The sequence below is a fragment of the Anastrepha obliqua genome, chromosome 4 (genome assembly GCF_027943255.1).
Source record: "Anastrepha obliqua isolate idAnaObli1 chromosome 4, idAnaObli1_1.0, whole genome shotgun sequence".
NCBI lineage: Eukaryota > Metazoa > Arthropoda > Insecta > Diptera > Tephritidae > Anastrepha > Anastrepha obliqua.
The window spans coordinates 19,048,428-19,058,024 of record NC_072895.1 but is presented as its reverse complement, the minus strand read 5'-3'; positions in this window follow the sequence as shown (position 1 = coordinate 19,058,024).

The following is a 9,597-nucleotide window of genomic DNA, read 5'->3' as shown; positions in this document are numbered from 1 at the left end:
TAAAAAAATTTAAATGAAAGTAGTTGTTTTTTAACTAATGTGTTTTTAATTAAAAATGCAATTTTAAAAGAAAATTCCACATGGTGGAACTCATAGCTCTGACAGCAGTCGGTGTTTGCTTAAGCTGCTTTTAAATATATTTAAGGGGGGAGCCTGGTTTATGAGGCCTAAAAATTGCATCTCTTTGCTATTTTTTTTTAACGAAAAAATTAATTTAGCACTGCAAAGTTAGTTTTTTCTATCTTTTAATGAACATTTAAAAAGTATAAAAAATTTTTGTACTGGTTAAAATAAGTTGAAAAAAATGTTCAACATAGAAATTAGTAGAGCGCTGCAACGCTGGAGTTTCCAACTGGCGTATAAGATACAGCTCGTAATTATTATCTAAAGCAAAAAATTCAAATGGATTTCTAATTATCATGATTTTTTATTCTAGATGAACTAAGAAAACTGAGAGAAATTCCAAAATTTCAACTTTTTGGAGGTTTTAAAGAAAAAAATGCCTTTCTATAAAAAACAAATTCACTTCAACTTGGTATAAAAATCTTGAAAACTTTTCTTTTATCTATTTTGTAAGTTCAAATAGAAGAGAATTTAATACTGAAGGGAACAAGCTATGATTCATTTCAAAAGGTTCATTCATTTTTTCATTCATGTACGCCAATTCAAAGAAATCATAAAAACGAAAAGTCGAGAAAAGAAGATAAAGTTTGTACTATAGCTGTCCGGTCACAGCATAACCACCTAACGCTCGCCTACCTTTGGCTTTGTATCTACGGAAATATTGACAACTAGGCTGTGTAACATTGTGTGAATATTCTGAAATATATTAGGAATCGCTTTAAACGAAAAAAAAATTGATTTTTTTGACCTTATAAACCAGGCTCCCCCCTTAATTTTGTTATTTCACTAAAAAATTTTTTAATGCAATTCTCAAATCTAAACAATTTACACTATACTGTTTAACTAAATGAAAACAAGCTTCTTGGAAGGCGAAAAACTTTATTACCTTCAAAATTTGCGCTGCATTTCTTTCATTTCGTATTTCAAAGTTTTCGGGATCCCGAGTTCGATACAAACTAATCCCGAAATTTTCGTGATTGAAAAAACATCAGAATCGAAATAGCCATCTCTAGTGTACATTCGTATGCAATTCGAGATCTGCTACTTTTTTTTGTGTGAATTCAGCTTCTACTTCTTCAAACAAATGCGTGTAAGTAAGTCACCAACAACGCGTCGTGCCGCACTGTGTTATCCTGACATATATTTCACATAAAAGCCGCCCGCTCTACCCGCTTTATTTATTGTTTTTCGCTTTTGCCTTTCAGATTACAGCTTTTACTTTCACTTTCACCGCTGCTCTCGTTTTAGAATCGTACGCACAATAAGTTTTCTTAAGTTTATGAAAATTTTGCGCTGTTTCTTGCCCTTTAGTTTTACTTCTGCGTCACGTAACTTTGAATGAAAGCTGCTTAGAAGCCATAAGTTGGTGAGCTGCTGCCGGCGGTTTGTTTTGATATGTGTGTGCGTGTATGTGTGTGCGTGTGTATTTGCATTAGAAAGCAATGGTGGCTAAGGCTAAATTATGCGCGTGTTTCACTCTCCTCCCACTCTCAGTAATTGTGGAAGTTTTCTGTAATTTTCTTCATAAATCCCATTTTGTGTGTTTGAGTGTTTGAATTCACTTTCAAAAGTTGTACGAAAATGGGATCTTATATGGCCGCTGTTGTTGTGTTATGTTGTGGGTAGCAAGTGTTAGTAATTATCTTAAGTAATGTTGGCGACCGCCGTAGTTGAGTTTCGTTGTGCTTTGTGATATACACACACGCATTGTAGATTCTGAATTCAATGTCTACTGTAGAATATCTCAAAGTGGTACTACAGCACCAATAGCAAAAACAGAAAAAAGGTAAAAATAGTTTCAAATTGATTTATATGGTTTTTGTAGAAGAATTAATTATATTTGCATACAAAAAGCTAGTGAAACCTGCTCAATAAGTTCTAGTAATATAGATATTTAAAGCCGTGTAATTACATCTGTGGCTCTCGTGAAGAATTTTATTACATCAGTCAAAATTGTTCAATTTTTTCAATTGTTTTATCTTATTTCTGCTGTCTTTATATCATACCGTTTTGCTGGTTTATTAGCTTACAACAATGACTTAACATAGTCCCACAGAAAATAATCGATTTGCATTCAATCACATGCTCTGCCAGGCCAGTTAATAGGACCAAATCGACAGATAATATTTTCATTAAATTTCGTTTTTAAAAAAAGAGTTTTTTAGCCAAATTTGGGTTTCCACACTGAACAAAATATTGAAAAAAAAATTTTCCCGAGTAACATTAGCAAATTTACGCTTATTAAAATCGTCTTGAGACTTCAATTCCTGCACTGAACCACCCTGGATATTACATGGATGTTGGCGAAGGTGTTTGTGCAAAATTTTCCATGTTGTGAGCGGAGAAAGTGCAAGTTGTTGTGAACGACGCTTAATCGATAACATTGTACTTTCGACTTACTTCAACTTTTCTTCCAACAATAAAAACTGGCGTGTTATTGTTGTGACATCAAGAAAAGTTAATGTGGAACTGTACGACTTTTGCCGGTTTGAATAAAAAAGTGCAGTGTAAGTGTTACGAACTATGTTGTTTACTGAATATTAAATCATTTAGTAATTCAAGTATATGTACAACTTTACTTAAATTAATATTTAATAATACCTTCTTTTATTTGCTCTGAAGGCCTTTGTCTGCTACAATTCCAACCACTCTACCTGAGCAGTTCGGGGATAATGGCAAAATGAAAATAATTCTGTGAGTGTTAGCGGAACATTTCTTGTTCAAATCTATTACTTATATATTAAAATATGAGAGATGATTTTTAATGGCAAGACTTGTATGCTGAAAAAGGAGCTGAAACTGACCTTTCAAATTCTACTAATTCCATGATTCCATGTCACGTATACGCCCTGGTGTATATTACAAAGCACTTCGTTTAACGGCAGTATAAGAAAGATAATTTAAATTAAATAGGCGGTAATTACGGAAAGCCTTTCTAATTTTTAGCTATATATATATATATATATATATCTCAAATATATATACAGTGTAAAGTGAAGTGAAAAAATCGTCCGCTTATGGGAGGTGTTCGTTTAAGATAGGTGCCAGTTAGGAGAGACAGGAGAGATTACACTTTATCTAATCAAGTATATTTGGGCTACTCCTTGTGGTGTGCGTCTTGATGTTAGGACGAACAAAATAGGGCGAACATACAGTTTTTTTGATGGAAAAAGTAAAAAAAAAAACTTAATAATTTTGAGTTGAACATTTTGGTGTACACTTTTTTAAAGTGAAATATCTTCAGATCTTTTTAACACGAGCCATTGCACTATTGGCACCCTAGTTTGTATTATAGGTGTACCTCACAATGACTGTTGCAGAACTTGTGGAGATGAAGAAAAAATTGATGCGGTACAACATCTCCTCTGTGAATGTCCTGCACTTAGAAGAAGTTCTGCCAAATACCTTGACGAGTATTTTCTTGAAGGACTGGAAAATTTTCCAAATATATCAGTGAACTGACTAGTTACCTTCCTACAGAGATCTAAGTGCCTTAAGTAACTTAGAAATTTTGCTAAACTTAAGACGAAACGTGATGCATGAATGCTATGTTTTTGTTGTTTGTAAAATAAAGCAACTGACTAGCAAAAAAAATGATTGAAAATCATAATTTTTTCGGGCCTCTAACTAGCCCTAACCTCTTAAGTTGATAACTTCATTACTTTTTGAGTTATATATGACAGCGCGAGAAAAAACGTATTTCGAAAAATATCTCAAGTCGATTATCTCAAGCAATTAACTGGTGAATATCACCGCGTATAACCAAATTAATACGAAATTACCAAAATAGTAACGTCCTCAAGTATCCAGGGTGACTTTGCCGGTAATCATGTAATTATATTTTTGTTAAAAAGTTGTGTAATTTCCGCTTTTTTACTAATAGCAGAGACTATGCTGGGTAATCACTACAAGTTCCCATAAATTTTCGAGTTACCTACAAACACTTGCAACGAGCCGGCGAGTCAGTGAAAAATACCTTGCATCTGCTTAGAAATTTACGCAGCAACATTTCGTTTTTTTTTGTTATTTTTTTGCTATTGCTGCTGGTTTTTATGCTATTGGCGATGCATCGTAGCCAACGAAACAATCAAATTCTTATTAACGAAGTTTCCATTTAGAGTTATTTCACGTTATTTGTGTAGCCACCGAGCCTTTTTGCAGACTAAAATTTTAAAAGGCAATAAACGGAATTCGTCTTTCAACATATATTTATTGATTAAATGATTGCAGGTAGGTTCGAATTAAGCCGTGTAGTCTTTTTGGCGATAAAATAAAAAATAATCAAAATAAATGTTGAATGAACTTTAAAAGTGAAGAGACCTGCTGACGCCAACGCATAGGATGAAAGGCGGGCGGAGTGAAATAGTGCGTATATATCATACATGATATGCCGCTTTGTTTCTCCTTGATTCGCAAAGCAGATTATAACGGGTGATTTTTTAGCTATTATATTTTTAAACAGTTGGTTTTATTATCAAAATGCGTGTTCTGTTAAGAAAGTTTAAGATCCAGTTTTTAATCGAAAAATTGTGTTCAGCGACGAAGCTAATTTTGAGTACGTAAATAAGCAGAATTGTCGATTTTGGAGCGCACAGTTTGGTGCGGTTTATGAGCTGGAGGTATCATTGGACCGTACTTCTTCAAAGATGCTGCGAATCGTAATGTAACTGTGAATGGTGAACGCTACCGTGGAATGATATTCAACTTTTTTTGCCCAAAATGCAAGAGCTTGACTTGCATGACATGTGGTTTCAGCAAAACGGTGCCACATGCCACACAGCACGCGTAGAAATGGACTTGTTCGGTGAACATTTTATTTCACGTTCGGGACCTGTCAATTGGCCACCCAGATCGTGCGATATAACGTCTTTAGATTATTTTTTCTGGGGCTATGTTAAAGCGCATGTCTACTCAGTCAACCCTGCTTCAATTAACGCATTGGAAGGCAACATTAAAAGCATTAAAGCATTTATATGTGAGATACTGGCCGAAACATTGGATGCCAAAATTGAAGCGCAGTCGCGATCAGGGGTATGAACGATAAATTTTACGTGTATTTTTTTTGAAAAACTTTCCTATAGCTCTTTAAAAAATCCCCCAGAAGGTCAACTTTGGCAGCCCAGGGTTAATGAAATACAAATAACGTTTATAAAAAAGCCTAAAAGCCTAAAACCTATGATCTTAGAAATACTATTTTCGTGGGCTTTGGTGAGCGGCAAGTACTTCAAAACCTGTAAATCGTTGCCACTTTTTCTAGCCAAACCTTTTGGTAAGTAAGCGCAACAAAAAAAAACAAAGAAGCAAAGCAAAAAAAAAAGAACAAAGAAGCAAAGCAAAAAAGAGAAAAAAGGAAACACGGCAAAAAAAAAAAACGATTCAATAACGCAGAACCACAAAGAACAGGAATATAAAAACTCCATCACTTTTGTATTACTAACGTTTTTTTTTTGTCACTCAGAACATTTTTGAGAAGGTTGCTCCAGTAAACATTGAACTTTCGTCGAAGTGACAGCGAAGAAAATTCACCCATGGAAAACAATTGCCTGAGCAAATACACAACTTTAGATTTTTAGATTTTCAACAAAAGCAAAGTATAGCTTAAAGCAAAAAAAAAACAACAACAAATACACGGATATGTGTAACCGCTTACATATACGTGTGTGTGTGTGCATGCATAAGTATGTGTGTGGCAATTTCGTTACTTGTGTTGCCATTTGGAAAAGAGGCCAATGACGGCGACGACCACGGTGACATACACCCTTGTAACAGCCGCACGAATACACATACCCACACAAATCAGTGCACACTCGCATACTCGCAATCAACCCAACTTTAGCCAACACAATAGCAAAAATGGTAACTATCTGTGTACGCAGTCATTCTATTGCAGACCTTCAGGCGCCGCAACTTTGATAAGTGCTTTTCTCGTCGTTTTTTTTTTGTTTTTTTTTGTTTTTTTTTTTTTTTTGAATAACGTATTTACAGTTTGTAATATTTTTTTGTTGTTTTCTTGGTATTTTTTGTAGCGTTTTGGCATTTTGCTTCCTTCCACTCGTACGCGCTGGGCTCTATGCTGCCCATTCACTGTTTCGCTGCTGTTTTTCATAAAATCACAACAAAACATGCACGCTTTGAAGTAGCGCGGGAGAAAATGGAGGTTCATGTTGTTGTGGTATGATTGTCAGTAGTTTTTTTCTCATACTTGTTTTGACCTTTTTTGTTTCCAAATCGTGTAAGCGAAATTCATCTCTCATTGTCTTCCATGAAACCTGCAAATTCGATGGTTTTTGTTGACAGTTGGCTGAAAAACTCTACCAATATGGCCACAAGAGATTGCTAATTGTCATATGCGCTGCGGCAGTCTGTTGCGCATTGATTTGGGAATTCAGTTAAGTTGGTTTTTTATTTATTTTCTGACTAATAAAACTCAATTTTGAGGCACAATGTATTGAGAGCGAGGGTCAAGAATTTAGGCCAACTTTGTATAGAACGAATTTTAAATTTAAATGAAGAATAAATATAAAATTTCTACTGCTTAATCTCGCACTAAGGAAATCTCGCGCGCATGCATGCATAAACATTAAAATTTTAAATTAACTCAGATTCATCCCCGATGCGGATGATGTTGCGTAGTCGCTCGCTTAGTTAACTTTTTGAAAGAAAGTTGGCTGCAAATCGAAAATTATACTGCTGTCGTACGTTTGTTGAACAACTGCGGTAAGACAAATTTGTTATTATAGGCAATAAGCTAAAATATGATGAATTCTCTGGCCACTCAGAAATGCAAATTGGAAATCGTTGCCGACTTCATCCGCGTGACGCAAACGTGAAAAGCGTGAACAACAGCAATACGAAGATGCAGATGAAAAGGGATTGTGGATGGCCGCAATTTTTCCAAGCACTCAAGCATTGAAAAATAAGATACTGAATTTCAAACTCAAGAAAATACAGGTGGGGTAAGAATTTAGTGATCACCTGCCAGCTGTCCCCATATTTTCATGAATCTCAGCAGTTTATCGAGCGACAGAGAATACAGCTCGTCCACTAGCAACAAAACTAATCCAAAGAAGTGCCATCTAAGTCTGACTAAAGCCAAGCTGTGACAGAGAAAATGTGTCATACTGTCCTTGTCCTCCAAGGGACTTCGGTGCTGGAGAAAAAAATGTGGCTGCTCAATTTACATTTTGGGAGTTTTTCGATTCGGAAAAATGTCTTTTACTTTCAAGATTTCCTAAATGTATCACAGTGCTACATTAACAGTGTGAATGAAAAAAAATTAAAGAGCTTCAAACAATATTTATTCACCTTACAACTTCGAGCTTCTTTGGAAACATAAATAAATAAATATTTGGTCCTACAAGATTTTTCCTAGTTTTGTTTAGCGCACGCAAATTCATTTTTTGTTTGCTTAAAACCAGATTTATTTTGTGTATTGCACTTTTGCAAGGGTCTGGTGATTTAAATTTCTTTGTCATATATAAATACTAGCAAATATTAGACTCGTCGCTAAAGCAAAGGTGTTTGCATCTTAAGTTGGTGACTTATTTTTACGCCTTGGGACACAGCCTTGCTTTTCGACGCTGTACACTTTTGGGCTGCCCTATTCGACGGCTGCCCAGCTTACGGTTTCCTCTGATTTTATATACAGATTTGTAATGATTATAAAAGAGAGACAAACACTTCGACCATAAAGGTTTGATGCGTAAAAATTTTTAATGATTGCCCTTGGAGCTCAATAATTTGTCACTGGGAAAGCTAGATGAACCAGCAGGTAAAATGCAGTTGATCTCTTTTTTTGTTTTTTGCTTCCTTGATATCACAACTGTCTTGAGCCATTAACTAATTACCTTTAAGATGTACCGGAGATCGTTGCAAAGGCGGAACCTTTGCTGTACAGTTTTGGCTTACGAAATTCGCACAAATGTGATTGTATATTTCATTGACAATTAATATCGGCTGCAGGTACAATATTTTACAAAATCAAACAGTCGAATTACCAAATACAAATCAATTGCATTGAAGAGTTTCTGGCAAACAAACAACAACTAAATATTTATTAATTAGTGAGTATGATGTTTTCGCGCGAAAAATTACACACCAAATTCAATACAAAGAGCAAATCGGGAGAGCAGTTTCTGGTGACCTGTGCGCCAAAAAATTCCACAAAAGCTAAATGGTAAAATACACAAAAGCATGATCAGACCAATTATGACATAACATACGCTTCTGAGTACTGGGTTATGCCCTGCAAATAAGAACAGAAACTGCATGCGACAGCAATGCAGGATGCTGAAGTGGGTCGGCGGCGTAACACTCCTGGACAAGATACAGAACAACTTTATTCTTGGTAGCAGCAAAGTCGCTTTAATGTTGTCTTCCAACGGCATGCGTTGCAGAAGCGTGAATGAAGAGACGATTCAGGTCCCTGTGGCCTGGAGGTATTGCACAAGGGGAGCAGACCCGAAATAGGATAAGGCTTGGCAAAAGAACAACTAAATGTTTATTAATGTTAAACAACTTTTAGAACTTTCTTCATTAAAAAATACTTCCAATTATTCTAGATAAGTGCCTGTTTATGGTATAACCAGACACACTTTTTTGGATTGAATTTTTGCGCATTTTTGCATTCTTTTTAAATTTTTACCGAAAAAAATTTTAATTTTTTCAATTATTTTCAAATTTTAAGTGAATAAATAACTTAATTTACAATCTTTGTTTTGTAAAAAAATTATCGAGTTTTGAATTTTCGAACAAATCAATTAATTTAAAATTTCTTTGGTAAGAAAAAGCTTTAATTGCTTCCCAAAAACAATCTGGAATTATTATTAACTAGCAAACCCGGCCCGCTTCGCTGGGCAAAGACATGGTGGGTCCACGTTTTGGCATATATTTCGAGACCCTAGTCATCAATAGGTATGAAAATTACCCCACATTAAAGCACTTATCGACAGCTTTCATTTGATGCCCATATTGCACATCCACAACCAAAGGTTACCCGGGCCCACGTTTTGACCTATATCTCGAGACCCCAGTCACGGAGCGGCATGAGAAATACTCTGTACTAAAGCATTCACCAACGGCTTTCAATTGATATCCATATTGTACAAACATATTCTAGGGTCCACGTGTTGGTCTCTATCTCGGGACCCTACTCACGGAGCGGCATGAAAAATACTCTGAACTAAAGCATTCACCAACAGCTTCCATTTGATACCCATATTGTACAAACACATTCTAGGGTCCACGTGTTGGTCTCTATCTCGGGACCTTAGTCCCGGAGCCGCATGAAATATACTCTGAACTAAAGCATTCACCAACAGCTTCAATTTGATACCCATATTGTATATACACATCCGAAGGTTACCCGGGCCCACATTTTGACCTATATCTCGAGACCCCAGTCACGGAGCGGCATGAGAAATACTCTGTACTAAAGCATTCACCAACAGCTTCCAATTGATATCCATATTGTAC